The sequence below is a fragment of the Hypanus sabinus genome, chromosome 3, assembly GCF_030144855.1.
Source record: "Hypanus sabinus isolate sHypSab1 chromosome 3, sHypSab1.hap1, whole genome shotgun sequence".
NCBI classification, from domain to species: Eukaryota; Metazoa; Chordata; class Chondrichthyes; order Myliobatiformes; family Dasyatidae; genus Hypanus; species Hypanus sabinus.
In genome coordinates, this window is record NC_082708.1 from 132,872,018 (window position 1) to 132,891,832 (window position 19,815).

The 19,815-nt window shown below is 42.5% G+C and overlaps 1 protein-coding gene and 1 long non-coding RNA gene across 3 annotated transcripts in view; one reads left to right on the forward strand and one right to left on the reverse strand.

Moving 5' to 3' along the window:
* The window catches only part of LOC132391678 (uncharacterized), a 46,776-nt gene extending 32,381 nt beyond the window's left edge, over window positions 1-14,395 (reverse strand). The window contains exon 1 of the long non-coding RNA XR_009511306.1: window positions 13,774-14,395. This is a non-coding gene — a long non-coding RNA (uncharacterized LOC132391678). The remainder of the gene's footprint in view (window positions 1-13,773) is intronic.
* maml3 (mastermind-like transcriptional coactivator 3) overlaps window positions 1-19,815 on the forward strand; it is a 505,475-nt gene that overhangs the window by 199,110 nt on the left and 286,550 nt on the right. The gene's annotated exons all lie outside the window — the stretch shown is intronic.

Sequence of the window (19,815 nt, forward strand, 5' to 3'; positions counted from 1 at the left end):
AGGATTTACTACATCCGATGAACTGGCCTCCACATCCATCCGTGGCAAAGAATTTCACAGATTCACCACCCTCTGGCTAAAGAAATTCCTTCTTATTTCTGTTCTAAATGGATGTTCCTCTATTCCGAAGCCAAGCCTCTTGACCTAGACTCCCCCACTATAGGAAGCGTCCTCTCCACATCCACTCTATCTTTCAGTATTTGATGGGTTTCAATGAGATCCCCTTCCCTCATTCTTCTAAACTCCAGTGAGTACAGCCATCAAACGCTCTTCATAACTTTAACCCATTGGATTCCTGGAATCATTCTAGTGAACCCCCTTTGGACTCTCTCCAATGCCAGCATGGCTTTTCTTGGATAAGGAGCCCAAAACTGCTCACAGGACTCCAAGTGCAGTCTGACCAATGCCTTATAAAGCCTCAGCTTTATTGTACATTTGACAATAAGCTTAATTTTGGTTTTTGAACACACTGGCTGACTCATTGTGTGTAAGCCTCCACAATGGTGCTGTAATTTGCTAATACACTTCTGCCTGCCAAACCACTTAACTCACTGTCTTATGGTCTCACGATTTTTAATAATATGTTTATATTAACCTAGAACCTGCTCTGCTGAAACCAGACAATTCAGTGAAGGGACTAGGTATTCCAAAGACCCAACCTAAAAGTCTGTTTAGGCAGCACCAGGGATGCCTGCCTTAAACAACTTTAAATACATATGAAACAACTTTGGATTCTTAAAGTAATTTCTTTTTGTCTGTATTTTTCATGTCACCTCTTTGCTTTCCTAATTTCGCTTTTAATTTCAAGCCTGCACTTCCTATGCTTCTCCAGGCTCTGCGTGGTTAAGCTCTCAGTATCTTTTATAATTCCCTCTTTTTAACTTCTTTATACCCTCTATAAAACGCAACAGGAGAATTAGCCCATTCAATACCATCATGTCTAATTTTAGTTTACCTCTCAGCCCCATTCTCCTGACTTCCCTCCACAACCTTTGCCGCTCTTACTAATCAAGAGACTATCAACCTCTGCTTTAAGTATAATGAGTTGGCTTCATAGCAGTTCTCTAGTAATGCATTCCACAGATTCAGCGTCCTCTGGCTAAAGAGGTTCTTCTTCATCTCTGTTCTAAAGGGACATCCTTTTATTTTGAGGTTGTGCCATCTGGTCCTAGATTTTCCCACTATTGGAAACATCTTCTCTGTGCAGACTTTATGTAGGCCTTTCAGTATTTGATAGATTTCAGTGCGATTCCTCTCTTTCATCTAGACTCCAGCGAGTTCAGGCCCAGAGCCATTAATGCGCCTTGTACAGTAACCCTTTCACTCCTGGGTTTATTCTTGTAAACCTCCTCTGGACCATCTCCATTATCAGCGCACCCTTCCTCAGATATGGGGCCCAGAACTGCTCACAATACTTTAAATGTGGTCTGACCAATGCTTTACAAAGCCTCAGCATTGCATCCTTACCTTCATATTCTCGTCCTCTCAAAATGAACGCTAACATCACATTTGCCTTCCTCACCACTGACTCAACCTGCAAATTAAAGTTCAGAGAATCGTGAACATCCAATTCCATGTCCCTTCACACTTCTGATTTCTGTCAAAGTCCACCTACAGACACCCTACTTCTTCAACACAACCTGCCCCGCCGCCTATCTTGTATCATCTGCAAACGTGGACACAAGTCCATCAGTTCTGTTATCCAGATCATTAACATATAATGTGAAATGTAGCAGTTCTACATTGACCCCTGCCAAACACCACTAGCCACTGGCAGCCAACCAGGAAAGGCCACCTTTACTCCCACTCTTTGCCTTCTGCTAGTCAGCCAACCTTCTATCTATGCTAATATCCTGTAATACAACAGCTCCTATTGTTTAACAGCCTCATGTGCAGCATCAGTTTCATCTTGTGAAGCTTCTGAAAATCCAGGTAAACATAAATTGACTGCCCTTTGTCATTCCTGCCTGTTAATTCCTCAAAGAATTCCAACAGATTTATCAGGCAAGATTTCCCCTTATTAAACAATGCTGACTTTGGTTTAGTTTGCCATGTGCCTCCAAGAACCCTGAAACCTCATCCTTAATAATGGAATTTAATATCACCACCTGGCCTACAATTCCTTGCCTTTTGCTTCCTTTCTTAGGAGTGGAGTTCCAGTCCTCCGGAACAATTGCAGAATCTAATCATTATTGAAAGATCACTACTAATTTCGCCTGAACTAGATGGACTACACCACAATTTCTTCAGATACCTATTTTAGGACCCTGGGGTGTAGTCCCATCTGGTCCAGGTGACTTGTTAACCTTCAGATCTTTCATTTTCCGAAGCATCTTATCCTCAACAACAGTGACTAAACTCACTCCCTCATGTCTTTCTCAAATTTCTGGTTGTTCCTGGTGTTTTCCACAATGAAGTCTCATGCAAGATCATTATTCGGTTTGTTGGCCATTTCTTCATTCCCCATTACTAGCAGTATCATTTTCCAGCAGTCTGATTGTCTGCCTTTTGCTCTTTATATATCTGAAAAGTCTTTTATATTATCAGCTATTGATAGTTCATTTTTTCCTTCATTATTGCTTTTATAGTTGTCTTCTGGTTTTAAAAAGCTTCCTAATTTTCTAGGGGAAGAAGAGTGTAGACAGGGGATTGAGTAGTTAGGGTAGCAGACCCGAGATTCTGTGGATCTGAAAGAGGTACCTGGATGGTATGTTGCCACCTCAAAGGAAGAGTTCCTGAAGAGAGAATATAGGGAGTAAGGTAGAAAGCTAAAAAGCAGGACTTCCAGGATAGTAATCTCTGGACTGCTGCCTGTGCCACGTGCTGGTGAGGGTAAGAATAGGACGATTTGACAGAGGAATGCAAGGTTGAGGAATTGCTGCAGGGGGCAGGGCTTCAGATTTTGGGATTATTGCATCATTCATTTCCATGTTAGTGTTCTTTCGAGAGGACCAGAATATAAAAGCAAGGATGTAATGTTGAGACTTTATAAGGCATTGGTCAGACCACATTTAGAGTCTTGTGAACAGTGTTGGGCCCCTTATCCAAGAAAAGATGTGCTGGCATTGGAGAGGATCCAGAGGAGGTTCACAGGGATGATTCTGAGAATGAAATAGTTAACATATGAGGAGTGTTTGATGGCTCTGGGTTTGTACTCATTGGTGTTTTGAAGAATCAGGGGCCTCTTATTAAAACCTATTGAATATTGAAAGGCTTAGATAGGGTGTATGTGGAAAGTGTGTTTCCTATATCTAGGACCACAGGACACAGCCTTAGAATAGAGGGACATCCATTCAGAACAGAAATGTGAGGGAATTTCTTTAGCCAGAGGTGGTGATTCTCTGGAACTCATTGCCACAGACAGCTGTGGAGGCCAAGTCATTGGCTATGCGTAAAGCAGAGATAGGCAAGTTCATGATTAGTCAGAGTATCAAAGGTAGTGGGGGGAAGGCAGGAGAATGGAGCTGAGAGGGTAAATAAATCAGCCATGATGGAATTAAGGAGCAGAAATAATACACTGAATGGCTTAATTCTACTCCTATGTCTTATTGTCTTTATGGTCTAGCTTCCCACATTTTTTCACATATTATGCCCTCTCTTGTTTTTATGTTGTTTTTGACTTCTCCTGTGTTACGTATCCCGTAACTGGATAACTCACCAGCAAAGATAGAGAGGTCCGTTGGAGTCTGATGGCACTATTTTTGAACGGTTTTATTCATAAAGGGGGGCACAAAAGTAAGGTTAATACAAACATTCAGAACATATACATCGGCAAAACTCAATCTAAAGCGCGGGTATAGCAATAATCATCATTAAGAAATAATCTCGACTGTTGTCTAGGGGATAATATATTGTCCGTTGGAAATATAAAAGTCACTCAGAAGTCTGCAGGCTTCAGTCTTTTTGGGGAATCACTGGGTTTCACGTGTTTCAGAGAGAGTGAGGAGAAACGACAAAACTTGCCCGGGTCTTTGACGAAGCAACTCCGTTGAATCAGGGGAGCGTTGTTTCCCTGTTATTAGTTCGAAGTCCTTCTCGGTTTTATCAGCCACCCGCTCCCCAGGCAGAGAAGTTACGGAGCGCACGTGGCTTTTGACTGGCGTCCAGCTATCACGGGAGCGTTGAGCGATCGAGTCCTTCTGGTGCGTCTCTCTGGGGTACTGCCTTCTGCAGTCCCCTTTTATCTTGACTTGCAGAGTTGTAGGTGTCCATCAAAGTAGGGTGATGCAATCCCCACCCCCACATTGCCCAAGGGTGTCCATATCCGTGGTAGCTGTCACGTAGCAGGGTCATGCCCTCAGCACAGGTGTCTCTAAGAGCCCTGGCCAACACCGTTACATTGTCTCTCATTTGCCTGGGTCCGCGACCCGAATTAATAGTCCTCTTGCGATTCTCCGGAAGGAGGGGGCTGCTCCCTCTCCTTCGTCCCCTCAGAGCTGTGGTACATTCATAACACCTGTAAGCCACATTTGCCTCATCGTCCACTTAGAATTCTTCTTCCTCTTTGGGATGAACCGATCTTGCATCTTCCATATCAATCCCCAAAACTCCAGTCATTGCTGCTCTACCGTCATCTCTGTTAGTGTGCCCTATTGATCAATTTTGGCCAGCTTCTCCCTCATGCTTCTTTAGTTACTTTATCATAATACTGACATGATCAATTTCAGCTTTTCCCTCTTGTAGGGCAGGGTGAATTCTATCATACTATAATCACTGCTTCCTAAGGGTTCCATTTTTTTAAGCTCTGATTCATTGAACAACACCAAATCCAGAATTGTGCTTTTCCCTGGTGAGCTTAACCACGAGCTGCTTTTTTTTTTAAAAAAAAGCCTTTTTATAGGCATTCCACAAATTCCTCCTCTTGGGATCAAGTACCAACCTGATTTTCCCAGTCTATCTGCTGATTGAAATTCCCCCACGACCATCATAACATTGCTCTTTTTATATGCCTTTTCTATTACCTGTTGTAATTTGTAACCCACATCCAGGCTACTTATCCGGGAGGCCTGCATATAACTCTCATTAGGTTCTTCTTACACTTGCAGTTTCTACCCACAAGGATTCTACATCTTCTGATCAAATGTTATTTCTTGCTAAGGATTTTATCTCATTTGTTTGCTGACAGAGCTACTCCACCCTTTCTGCCCACCTGCCTGTCTTTTTGATAGGGGATGTATCCACGGATGTTTAACTCTCATCTGTGATTTCTGCTCAACCACAATTGTGAAGCCCACAACATCATACCTGCCAACTTTTATCTGTGCTTTAAACTCAATTACCTTATTTCACATACTGAGTATATTCAAGTATAGTAGTTTCAGTCCTGTATTCATCACCCTTCTTAATTTTGGCTCTTTGTTGTCTGAGGTTGAATTATCCTTTTCTAAGCTTTATGTCGTCAGTAACCTCTCCTGAGCTTTACACCCTCTACTATTTAGTTTAAAGCTTGATCCATTGCCTTAGTTATACCATTCTCCAGGACCCTGGTCCTGGCATGGTTCAGGTTGAGCTCCCTCCCTCCCCAGTACTGGTACTATCTCCCGCAAATTCAAGCCCACTTCTCCAAACCAATCTTTGAGCCACACATTTAACTCTTATCATATTAACACTGTGCCAAATTGCACTTCGCAACCATAGAAACATAGAAAATAGGTACAGGAGTAGACCATTCGGCCCTTCGAGCCTGCACCACCATTCAGTATGATCATGGCTGATCATCCAACTCAGAACCCTGTACCTGCTTTCTCTCCATACCCCCGATCCCTTTAGCCACAAGGGCCATATCTAACTTCCTCTTAAATATAGCCAATGAATCGGCCTCAAATGTTTCCTGTGGCAGAGAATTCCACAGATTCACCACTCTGTGTGAAGAAGTTTTTCCTCATCTCGGTCCTAAAAGGCTTCCCCTTTATCCTTAAGCTGTGACCCCGCGTTCTAGACTTCCCCAACATCGGAAACAATCTTCCTGCATCTAGTCTGTCCAATCCCTTCAGAATTTTATACGTTTCAATAAGATCCCCCCTCAATCTTCTAAATTCCAGTGAGTATAAGCCTATCCGATCCAGTCTTTCTTCATATGAAAGTCCTGCCATCCCAGGAATCAATCTGGTGAACCTTCTTTGTACTCCTTCTATGGCAAGAATGTCTTTCCTCAGATTAGGGGACCAAAACTGCACACAATACTCTAGGTGCGGTCTCATCAAGGCCTTGTACAACTGCAGTAGAACCTCCCTGCTCCTGTACTCAAATCCTTTTGCTATGAATGCCAACATACCCTTTGCCTTTTTCACCGCCCTCTGTACCTGCATGCCCATCTTCAATGACTGGTGTACAATGACACCCAGGTCTCGTTGCATCTCCCCTTTTCCTAATCGGCCACCGTTCAGATAATAATCTGTTTTCCTGTTCTTGCAACCAAAGTGGATAACCTCACATTTATCCACATTAAATTGCATCTGCCAAGAATTTGCCCACTCACCTAACCTATCCAAGTCCTGCATCCTCCTCACAGCTAACACCACTGCCCAGCTTCGTGTCATCTGCAAACTTGATGCTGCATATAATTCCCTCGTCAAAATCATTAATATATATTGTAAACAACTGGGGTCCCAGCACTGAGCCTTGCGGTACCCCACTAGTCATTGCCTGCCATTCTGAAAAGGTCCCGTTTACTCCCACTCTTTGCTTCCTGTCTGCCAACCAATTCTCTATCCACATCAATACCATACCCCCAATACTGTGTACTTTAAGTTTGCACACTAACGTCCTGTGTGGGACCTTATCAAAAGTCTTTTGAAAATCTAAATATACCACATCCACTGGCTCTCCCCTATCTACTCTACTAGTTACATCTTCAAAAAATTCTATAAGATTTGTCAGACATGATTTTCCTTTCACAAATCCATGCTGACTTTGTCCGATGATTTCACCTCTTTCCAAATGTGCTGTTATCACATCTTTGATAACCGACTCTAGCATTTTCCCCACCACCGATGTCAGACTCACCGGTCTATAATTACCTGGTTTCTCTCTCCTTTTTTAAAAAGTGGGGTTACATTAGCCACCCTCCAATCCTCAGGAACTAATCCAGAATCTAAGGAGTTTTGAAAAATTATCACTAATGCATCCACTATTTCTTGGGCTACTTCCTTAAGCACTCTGGGATGCAGACCATCTGGCCCTGGGGATTTATCTGCCTTTAATCCCTTCAATTAACCTAACACCACTTCCCTACTAACATGTATTTCCCTCAGTTCCTCCATCTCACTAGACCCTCGGTCCCTTACTATTTCCGGAAGATTATTTATGTCCTCCTTAGTGAAGACAGAACCAAAGTAGTTATTCAATTGGTCTGCCATGTCTTTGTTCCCTATGATCAATTCACCTGTTTCTGACTGTAAAGGACCTACATTTATCTTGACCAATCTTTTTCTTTTCACGTATCTATAAAAGCTTTTACAATCAGTTTTTATGTTCCCTGCCAGCTTTCTCTCATAATCTTTTTTCCCCTTCCTAATTAAGCCCTTTGTCCTCCTCTGCTGGTCTCTGAATTTCTCCCAGTCCTCAGGTGTGCTGCTTTTTTTTGCTAATTTATATGTTTCCTCTTTGGGCTTGATACTATCCCTAATTTCCCTTGTCAGCCACGAGTGCACTACCTTCCCTGGTTTATTCTTTTGCCAAACTGGGATGAACAATTGTTGTAGTTCATCCATGCGATCTTTAAATGCTTGCCATTGCATATCCACCGTCAACCCTTTAAGTATCATTTGCCAGTCTATCTTAGCTAATACACGTCTCATACCTTCAAAGTTACCCTTCTTTAAGTTCAGAACCTTTGTTTCTGAATTAACTATGTCACTCTCCATCTTAATGAAGAATTCCACCATATTATGGTCACTCTTACCCAAGGGGCCTCGCACGACAAGGTTGCTAACTCATTGTTCAATACCCAATCTAGAATGACCTGCTCTCTAGTTGGTTCCTCGACATGTTGGTTCAGAAAACCATCCTGCATACATTCCAAGAAATCCTCTTCCTCAGCACCCTTACCAATTTGGTTCACCCAATCTATGTGCAGATTGAAGTCACCCATTATAACTACTGTTCCTTTATTGCACGCATTTCTAATTTCCTGTTTAATGCCATCCCCAACCTCACTACTACTGTTAGGTGGCCTGTACACAACTCCCACCAGCGTTTTCTGCTCCTTCGTGTTATGCAGCTCTACCCATATCGATTCCACATCCTCCAGGCTAATGTCCTTCCTTTCTATTGCGTTAATCTCCTCTCTAACCAGCAATGCTACCCCACCTCCTTTTCTTTCCTGTCTATCCCTCCTGAATATTGAATATCCCTGGATGTTGAGCTCCCATCCTTGGTCACCTTGGAGCCATGTCTCTGTCATCCCAACTATATCATATTCATTAATAACTATCTGTACACTCAATACATCCACCTTGTTACGAATGCTTCTCGCATTGACACACAAAGCTTTCAGGCTTGTTTTTACAACACTCTTAGCCCTTATACAATTATGTTGAAAAGTGGCCCTTTTTGCTTTTTTGCCCTGGATTTGACTGCCTGCCACTTTTACTTTTCACCTTACTACTTTTTGCTTCTACCCTCATTTTACACCCCTCTGTCTCTCTGCATTTGTTCCCATCCCCCTGCCACATTAGTTTAAATCCTCCTGAACAGCAGTAGCAAACACTCCCCCTAGGACATTGGTTCCAGTCCAGCCCGGGTGCAGACCGTCCTGTTTGTAATGGTCCCACCTCCTCCAGAACTGGTTCCAATGCCCCAGAAATTTGAATCCCTCCCCCTTGCACCATTTTTCAAGCCACGTATTCATCTGAAATATCCTCCTATTTCTACTCTGTCTAGCACGTGGCACTGGTAGTAATCCAGAAATTATTACCTTTGTGGTCCTACTTTTTAGTTTATCTTCTAACTCCCTAAATTCACCTTGTAGGACCTCATCCCATTTTTTACCTATATCGTTGATACCTATGTGCACCACTGGCTGGCAAGTAAAAATCCAGAGAATAATTCCTTTATGGTTCTGTGTTTTAATTTAATTCATCGATTCTTAAATTCTCTCAGCAGAACCTCTTCCCTTGTTCTTCCTATGATATGTCATTGGTACCCACATGGAACACGTAACTGGTTCTTTCCTCTCCCACTCCTTTGTAGGTTGGTGGAGATGTTCAGAACCCAGGCACTGGGCAGACAATACAGCCTTCAGGATACTCGGTCCTTGCAGCAGAGAATTGTGTCTATTCCCCGGACAGTACTATTCCGATAACAACTACATTCCTCTTCTCCCCCACCATCCCTGAATGGCTCTCTGAACCATAGTGCCACAGTTCAGTTGTTTATACTTCCTACTGCTCCCACCCCCATCCTCACATGGAGCAAGAATAAAAATCTCAGACTTGTTGGACAGCCCGAGGGCTGAGAAACTTCCAACATTACCAAGTGAGGCCTCCTGCCTGCCTCACCCTCTCGTCACTGAGCACTGACCAAATTCAAAGTAGTTGACCTAGTGGGTGTGACTTTCTCCTGAAACACAGTGTTCAGGTATTCCTCCACTCCCTGGTGCACTGCAGGATGTGAAGCTCAGATTCCAGCTCATCAACTTTGAGCCTGACCTACTTGAAGGACCAACGCTTGTTGCAGACATAGTGAGCGGGAAACACGATGGGTTCCATCAGCTCCCACATCATGCAACTACAAAAATCACCTGAGCCTGCATCCCTGCTTTAGAGTAGGAGGCCTCAGATTCCCACTGTTTACTTAGGCCATTAACAGAATGGCCATTCATCTTTATCCTGCCCTCCTTTCATTGGCTGAGCTGTCACAGACTTAGCCAATCACATGTTTCTAAAAAAGAGCAGCTGTTAGCTCTTCCTCTCTGCTGCTCTGTATGCTGCATCCAAAGAAAAGCCTTAGCGTGTTTGCACCCTGTCAAGCAAGGAGCTCCAGATCGGACAGTTCCACTCCTTTACTTTCTGACAACAGCTTTACTTAGAATCCCTGGAATCTCTTTTTTTAAAGAATCCCGCTGCTCTGATATTGATTTACCTTCCAGTCAACATTTGGTAAATGGTGCTTAGCTTAGTCAAATTGATCTTCACCAATTTAGAACTATTTATTTCTATTTTATCTTTGTCATAACCACTTACAATGCTAGATCTAACTGAACTATCCAAAAAGTTGCTCTTGCACTGACGCTCTGCTCAAAGCTGAATCCAAAACTGAGCCTTCCCTCGCGCACCAACATTGTACTCGGGCTTGGTACATACTGGTTTAAAAGGTTCTTTTGCATGCACTTGAGGAATTTTTTTCTATACCCTCGGCAAGGATTGTATGCCTGTTAATCTCAATTTAATTGATTTGCCTCCATTATTACTGCCCTATTAATGTAGATTAACAGGAGGACCCAGAAAAAGTTACTGTCTATTTTTGTTCTTCAGTTCACCATGTAGACTCAATTCACGTTCCTTCTAATGCATGATCCCTGCTCAGAGCTGTGACTGTTTCTTTAACCAGTATTGCGATATTCCCCTCTTCCCTTCTTATCCCTCTCATTTATGTCTGTAAAATGTTTAAGCAGCAGTACTCAGCCGTAATTCCTGTCCCACTTTTTGAGCTATGTTTCTGTGATAGCCACATTGTCTTTCTTCCAAGTGTCTCTGGCTTTTGAGCTCATCTGCCTTATTCCTTATTCATTATGTTCCTTGCATTTAAGTATATCCCATTAAGCACAGTCAGAATCCTTTTATTTTGAGTGTTTTCTAACAATTGTTTGCTCTGCCTTCAAGCTCAGGCACTGACTTTGAGACTTTCAATTCCAGTTCTGCTTTTCTCTCTTTTAAAGCAATGTCCAGTTTAAAGCATCCACTAGTCAAGCTGGCTTAAACCTTTCCTACAGTGCTTGCAAACCTGTCTGTGAAGATATTGCACTGCCCTCTCACAGAACAAGAGCCAGAAGTTCTCATGAACTGGCAAAGAATTTTGCGACTAAACTGTTTTTTTTGTGTATGTGGCAAATAAAGTTATGAAAGATCAAGAGTCATATAGTTACAGGAGACCGCTATTCATGTGAGTAGTGATGGGTGATTTTGTTTCAGACCTTTAATAAAGTCAGTCAAGCTTAGTGCAGGATTTGATTGTTAATATTGCTACTCGTGTTCACTCGTCTCTCCATTCCCAAGTGTAAGCTCAAATGCAAATGTTTTGACATTATTTTCCTAGCGGGGAATTGACAGGATTAGATTGGTTGTTTTTTTTCACTCTGTACCCGCCTCTATTCACCAGTGACTCTTTGTATCAAGATTATCCATTCTTGTATAAAATGCCACATGGGACACAGCTGGAGTACTGCACTCAGTTCCAGTCACCGAACAGGACAGATGTGTGAGTATAAGGGAGAGTGCCCAGCTGATGCACAAGAACCTTGCAAGGGTTGGAGAATTCTACTTGTGAAGAGACCGTCTAAAATAGATTTGTGGCTTTCAAGTAAAAGTGATCGAGGGGAAGTTTAACTGAGGCACATAACTAGGCAGGGTGAATATTTTCAATGACGGGTCTATATTTTCTGGACATGGATTGAATGGGTGGAGAGTTTGGGAAATTTCTTTTATATCCAATAGTAGTGGGATCTGGAATTCACTGCCTGAAAGGAATATGATTGTAAAAACTCTTACAAAGTCACTTAAGGTGTCATAAGTACAAGGTTCTGGACTGAAAGCTGGGAGTAACCTAAATAGCTTGGCCTTGCAGCAGTAAGCATAAGATGGACCCTGAGGCTGCTGGGTTTTTTTGAGGGATTTTTTTTGTAAATTTATAATTCCTGCTGGTGAGATGCTAGAGACTTCAGCTCCTGATCTTTCACTTCAACCACCTTTCTCTGTCAATTAGTTCTTCCCCACTTCCGATCTCTTGTCTTTAAATGTTTCATAAGCAGGACACAATGATGATGACGACATACTTTTTAAAAAAACACTCCTGAGCTCCCATTTGCAATGTTCAGGCAGTTAATCTGAACCTTTTGGGACTTCAGGACATTGCTTGAGCATTGGCACCCACATTGCTCCTTCACAGTGATAGAAAATATTTTGTCTTATAAATATAGCAAACTAATGGAAGGCCTTAATTTTGTAAATGAAAACTAATTTCTGGTCATTTTTGGGGGAGTTTAGTTAGGAAACTGAAGTGAAGTATTTTGTTTCTAAGACACGTTAAAATCTCAGTTTCATGGACTATATTAAACCCTGTCTGTACACTTGGCGAGCGCTGGAGTTTGTCCTTTCACAGTGGAGCAACATCTCCCTGCTCAGCACTTGTCTGACCTTTGTCCGGCAGCTGCAGGTTTTAAGCCTGCACACTGCTTCATCCGACCACAGGAATGCATCCAGAGAAATGCCTAGCTGTGCAAACTGGATCAGACAAGTTTAGGGCAGAGCTGTAGCTTGCACAGGCGACCAGCATTTGTGGTGCTTGTAAACTGCCAGCTTGAAACCACTGCTGCAGCTGCTTCCCGGGCCAGGGTTTAACAAAAAGGCAGCACCACTGTTCTGTGAGGAAACATTTCACAAACATTGTCTGGCTAGTCACGTGCTACAGTGCAGATCCAATCACGCAGAATCCTGGCAGTGCGTTTAATATGGCATTAATAATGGTGAAATGTTTCACATTCTCAAACCAGGACACCCGTCGGTCGGACTGTGAAGTGCCCATTGCTGGTATAAGAGCATGTTTAATAGCTATTCCATGTTGCCTCAGTATGATTGCCACACTTTGTGACTGTTTAACATTTTGTGCCAGTATTTTTGCAAAAAAAAGAAGCATTTTGAGATGATCAGACAAGTCCCACTAAAAGGAAAGTAATATAGTGAATGCTTTAGGTGATTTAACTCCAGTGTTTTAGGTGCAGGGAAGCTTGAGGAGCAGTAGTGGTGCTTGATCCGATTGGCTACATGTGGGCATATTTTATTGGAAGTATCGAAATAACGAACCAATCATTTTGGAGGTTAGGGTTTCTATTGAATCTAGAGGCAAAGATGGAAAGAAACTTTGTATATTAAGAAAACTAAGGGATAGGAAAGCGGGGTGAAATAAAAAATCAACTACAATCTCGGTTGGTGGAGTTAGTGCGAAGGGTCAAGTGGCCTACTCCTGATATTGTTTTGTAAGTTTTCCTCCTCCAAAAAAATCTCTGAGTCATCTCAGAGAAAAAGGTCTTCAAACAATGGTTCTGTCGCAACACTGTGGCTTTCAGAATAAACAGGGGAACATCAGCTAAACTTTAACAGCCTCCGAAAGTAACGTTCGTATGTAACAACAGCATCAATACATGTAGCAACTTGCTAGAGAAAGCTGCAGTCTCATTCTTGAGAACCGTAAACATAGACGTTGTGGGAAGATCTGAATCGGGTAACAAACCATATTGCCATTTAAAGAAAGTAAAGTCATGTATTGAGGTTTAAAAAAGAAACTGGGCATACTCCACTTGTTTTCTGAACAGTAACCAGTCGTTTCCCTGGCTACAGTGGGCACACATATGCAATTGTCACCTCTTCCCTGTTAGTCTTATAAATCTACTGTTTCAGAACCAAAGGACGGGGCAAGACTTTCATATTCCAGATTCATTATTTGTTAGTAAGTCCTGACCAGCTGTGATATGCATAGCTATTTCTTGAACAATTCTTATTAAGGACCGTCAAAGAGAAGCATTATGATATTTTAAATTAAAATGGCAGTTTTAAGTACCTGCACATGACCTTTTTTTTTCTAAACGGAAGGTGCTAAAGCACAGGGAGGTGAGGTTCCAACTGCACTAGCTGCCATCCAGTCCTTCGTCTGTGACCTGGGAGTGAGTCAGAATCAGGTTTATTATCACCAGCATGTGACGTGAAGGGCTGGTAGTTTCTTAGACCATGAAGGGCATCACAGGACCAACTAAAGCTCATGTATACTCGTACCCATTCTCCTCTCCCTCTCCCACTCCCACTCCCTCTCCCTCTCCCTCTCCCTCTCCTTTTTCTCTCTCTCTCCCTCTCCCTCTCCTTTTTCTCTCTCTCACTCTCACTCTCCCACTCCCACTCCCTCTCCCTCTCCCACTCCCTCTCCCTCTCCTTTTTCTCTCTCTCTCCCTCTCACTCCCTCACACTCATACACTCCCTCACACTCGCTCTCTTGCCCTCACACACTAGAGAGCATTTCGGAGAATGAGCCCTGTTTCTTTTGCTAAGCCGGATGTAACCGATTCTAGCGTCCTAATGGAGTCGGAGAGGACAGAAGCAGTCCTTTCAACCCACCATTTCCATGCCAACTCTTAAGTAGCTCTCTGTACTAATCATTGTGTGTGTGTGTGTGTGTGTGTGTGTGTGTGTGTGTGCACTCCAGATTCCAGCCACCCCTCCAGCTGGAGAAAAATCTTCCTCATCTTACAGTGGCTCTCTAAGCTTCTTGCCCCTTGCCAACCTAAGCACTGTAGTTTTAGATGCCTTAATATCTCAGTCAGTCACTGCAACTTAGTTTTTCTGAAGTGGTGCATCTACCTGTCCTTGTGGGTGGCAGACATTTTGCTGTGACCCAGCTTGCCTCTTGTGGACAACTATCTTCCATGCCATAACATAAATAACCTTTAGCAAGCAGCATCGCTCACGATCAGGAAATTCTTTTAAAAGAACAGCTCGGAACGACTGCACTCAAATTCAAGGTGGCTGAGCTGACCATTTGTTTTGAGTCCAAGGCATTAGTTAAAGCTTACAGATGGTTAGTTTAAGATCATAAGCGGATCGCTTGTTGACGGACAGGATATGCTGCCCTGTAATTTGAGCCTGTTAAGCCCCAGTGACAAGTGGCCTTTCCACTGCTGGTGGACTATGGTTGTTAGTTAAAACAGAGCGTTTCTCGATTTCTTTTCAGTCCATCCCAGACAGCCAGGGTATCTTTTTTTTATCTTGTACAGATTCATTCCTGCCTCTTATTTCTATAGCACGTCTCCCTTGAAGCAATATGATATTCACCACTGCAACAAGCCTTTGCCCTCCTATCATACATCTCCTTTTTTGAGCTCCTTCACTCTGTCTTGTCTCTCTCACTTGCTCGTCTTTCTCCCTTGTTCTCTCACTTTTTCGTTTTTCTCTCCTCTTTCCTCTCTCCCCTCTCCCTCTTCCCCCTTTCTGCCTTTCCTTCACCCTTCCTCCCTCTCCATGTCCCCATGTCTCTTTCTCTTGTCTGTACTCTCTGCTGTGAAAGTTTGTGTCCAGTGAATAGACGCAAAACCTCTCCAATAGTTGTTGGGTCAAGAATGTAGGGCCATGGATAAAATTAATTATATGTCTTAAATTACATTAATTTGAAAGAGCAGAAACTTGCTTACAAGGTATTTGCAGATGCAAAGTTAATTTTCAGTTAGTATTCAGGGTGGAAATTGCATGACTGTTCAAGAATTGACTCGAGACATGCTTGAAAGAAAGGAAGAACTGAACCAGTTAGAGTGACTGTCAATAAATTTTTTCAATCATGTGGAGAAAAAATATCAACAGGGATTCACTGAGACATAAGTGTTGCTTCTTGGTGGTACGTTTATGTGTATGTATGCATTTCTGCGATTCCCTTTCCTTCAGGCAAGAACTTACTCTCTTTGCAGTCCACCTTCAGACAACTCAACCATCGCCTACAACCATAGACCCTTACTCACCTGCTTCTTATCTTCAAAACCTTCCAACATCAGAATCAGGTTAATCATGATGGACATGAAATTTGTTTTGCAGCAGCAGTACAGTGCGATTCATAAAAAAAGCTGGTTAGAATAAGAGATATAAACAAATAAATAAATAGTGCAACAAGTGAGCATATTAATGAGGTAATGTTCATGAGTTCATGGACCAATCAGAAATCTGATGGAGGGGAAGGAGCTGTTCCTAAAATGTTGAGTATAGGTTTCCAGCCTCCCGGATGGTAGTAATGAGAAGGGGACCTGTGGGTGATGAAGGTCCTAATTGATAGATGCTGGATTCTTGAGGCATCATGTATTGAAGATCTGCTTGATGGCAGGCAGGCTGGTGCCCATGATGGATCTACAACCCTCTGCAGCTTTTTTCTGATCCTGTGCAGTGGCCCCTCCGTGCCAGCTGGTGATGCAACCAGTTAGAACACTCTCCACAAATTTCCTCAAATCCTAATGAAGTATGGCCACTCTTTGTTTTTGCACCCACATGCTGGACCCAGGAAAGATCCTTTGAGATGTTGTTACCCAGGAACCTGAAGCTGTTTACCCTTTCCACTGTTGACTCCTAGATGAAGGCGGCTGTGTATTCTCCTGACTTCCCCTTCCTGAGGTCCAAACAAAAACTGTAAAGAAAGTGAAAGCTTTGCATTTCAACATCTGACATTGAGTGCAAGGTTTAGTTTGCAATACGACTCAGCCAGCCAATCTACCTCAGTGTTGTATGCCTCCTCGTCATCATCTGAGATCATTCCAACAACATAGTTCATCAGAGAATCTATTACTGTGTGAGCTGTGCCTAGTCGCACAGTTGTGTGTAGAGAATAGAGGAGTGGGTGTCCTTTGGTGTACCTACATTGAAAGTCGGTAATGAGCAGATGTTATTTCTGCTCCACACTGACTGTGGTCTCCTGATGAGGAAGTCAGGGATCCAGCTGCAGAAGGAAGTACATCTCTGTGACTTTGCTGCCTCTTTATTGGCCTTTCTGTTCTTGACATTATCAAATGTATTTCTGTAGCCAGTCTGTTTTCCTCATCTCCGGGCTTAGAAATTCTGTCATGTAAACCAATATTTTACATGACACTATGCACTACGTGATTCATTTTAATCTATAAACTAACACTGGATCCACATAACATGCTTCAGAAAATTCCATCCCGTTCCTATCTGCATATAACATGCTTCCACATACATCCCACTGGGTGATGGGTGTTGGACTGCATTTGTGATTGTGATATACAGTAGCCCACAAATGTGCAGAAGGTGAATGGTACAAAATTCAAAGGCAGGAGCAGATCATGCCCAGAGGATAAAGATTCCAGCAGTGTGGATTGATCATACTTCAGTCGTCTTCCTTCCACTGCACTTGGATCCTTCTCAGCAATCACTTCCTGTCTTCACCCCCCGGGCCCACACATCATGATTCTCTACCAATCCCTCAGTCAGTCCTCAAACTTCCAAAAAGATACTGCTCCTTGTAATTCTCTTTGACCTTCCCTCATCATCTACCCCCATAGCCCTCTTCTCCAACTCTCCCTGTGCCATGGTAGGAGGTGGCAGGGGAGTGAACTTCTGCTCTGTGTTTGCAATGATTCCTGTTGGCCTCAAAGAAAACAGGCACGGGCCCTCCACTGTATGTCACCTCAGTGTATATGTTCTTACCTGGAAGAATTCTTGGATTGTCTTCTATGAACTATGGATGTCATCCAGGCTGTCATGAGTAAGGACAAGGTTGTCATCCTTAGCTCTCTGGACAGTCTCTCAGCTTTCTTACTGTTGATTTCCTCATGTTTTTAGTTTAAACCTGACTGACTGGCATCTCACTAACCCATCTGAGCACTGGTAGTCCTATAAATCTCACATATGTCTGTTGATGAGCTTTGTTTCCCTTCCCCTAATTCATCCCATCTGTCAGTGCAGTCCTCGTTCAAATCTTTGTGACATTCAGGCTCAACTTTTCAAACATCTGTTTGCTGACTTTCCACCTTCCATTCTGGATAAGCTACAACTTGTTAAAAGCTGCACACATCCTGTCATGGATTAAGTCCCATTCGTCCCATCATCTCTTTTATTCCTTCACTACTAGTTATCTGCCCTCCCCCCATGCAAAACATTCTATGCAACAACAGCTTGCATTTGTGTAATATGTTTAACGTACTTAAATTTGCCACAACAATTCACAGTGGGAATTATCAAACAAAATTTGTTACCATGTCAAATTAAGATATATTATAGGACGGTTGATCAGAATCTTGGCCACAAAGAAGGCTTTGAGAAGCATCAAAGATGAGAGGAATAGGGGTGGAAGAGCGGTTTACGGCAGCAATTCCAGAGCATATGGCCCAAGCAGATGATTTTGAAACAGTGAAAATTGGTATTGGGCAGAAGACCAGAATTAAAGGGGCACTGAGAATGCTGGATGATTCACAGTAGCTCATTAGTTCTGGAATGCAAAAAAACCCCTTAATGTTGGTAACATTTTCTCGAATTGCAAGGTGGTTGGAGTTTAGAAATACAGAAGTAATCCTACTATTGTAGAGGGCGTCTTGTGAGAGCACACCGAGAATACAGCACAAAGTTTTAATCCCATTATTTAACAAAGGATATGCTACCATTGGAGGCATTTCAAATGAGTTTCACAAGGCAAATTCCTGGAATGACAGAGTTGTCCTATCATGAGCAGCTGAAGAAAATAAATATATAATCTTTGTATGTTAGAAGAGGTGATCTTATGGAAAATGATCAGGTCTGCAAGAGCATGATAAGATTGATGTTAGGATGTTGTCATTAGTAGGATAATTTCTCAAGAGGACAGGGCATAGAAGAAAAGGAGGTGGTCATTTAAAACTGAGGTGTGTAACAACTTCTCACAGAAGTGTGTTGGGGGGTGAGAAGGCTAGTACATGGATATTATTTATAAAGGATTGGGGAGCAGAGAGCCTTGGGGATTTGACAGAAAAGTGGAGATGAGGTCTGCAGCATATCAACCATGGGACAGGTTTGAGAGGCTGAATGACCTACTCCTATTCCACTTTTCCTAAGCTTCCCACATCCTTAACACCCACACCCTCTCGTTCAACAAGGTGACAATTTCTTTGTAATGAAGGTTCACACCACCCCTTTTAACTAATTTTGCTACTTTCACTCCTTTCTCCCCCTAGTCCACTCAGCCACATTATTTCTTGGGTTCTACTCTGAACTGACATCTTCCTATGATTGCTGATGAGATGAGATTTGGTACAGAAAGATATGGAGGGCTTGAAAGCAGGAATCAAATTTTCAAAATTGATATATAGTCCAGCCAGAGTGAGAATCGGAGAAGATCAGTGAAGGCAAGGAAAGGGTTAAACAGAGTTTACCGTGACTAAGGATTGGTGTGCCAGAAATTTGGTTGACTATAAGTTTATGAAAAAAGTAAAATTAGAACCCTACTAAGAGAAGGTTTGAACACTAACTCTCAGAGATAGTAATGAATGAGATCATCGGTTGGCTGAGTGGTGTTGTAACAATAACCTTGCACTCAACATCATTAAAAGCATGGAATTAGTTGTGAATTTCAGGAAGAGGAAGTTGAAGGAACACTCACCAGTCTTCATTGAAGGGTCAGCAATAGAAACATCAAGCAGTTTCAAGTTCCTGGGTCTCAACATCTCTGAAGATCTATCCTGAACCCAACGTAATCAAAGTTCAGAGTAAATTTATTAACAAAGTACGTGTATGTCACCATATAGAACCCTGAGATTTATTTTCTTGTGGGCATACTCAATAAATCTATAGCATGATGACCATAACAGAATCAAAGGAAGACCACTGAACTAGGGTATTCAGCCAGACAGGAGAAGACAACAAACTGTGCAAATACAACAATAATAATAATAATAAATAAGCAATAAATATTGAGTACATGAGATGAAGAGTCCTTGAAAGTGAGTTAATTGGTTGATGGAACATTTCAATGATAGTGCAATTGAATTTGAGTGCAGTTATGCCTTTTGGTTCAAGAGCCTGTTAGTTTAGGGGTAGTAACTGTTCCTGAAGCTGGTATTCTAAGATCTGAGGATCGTGCACTTTCTTC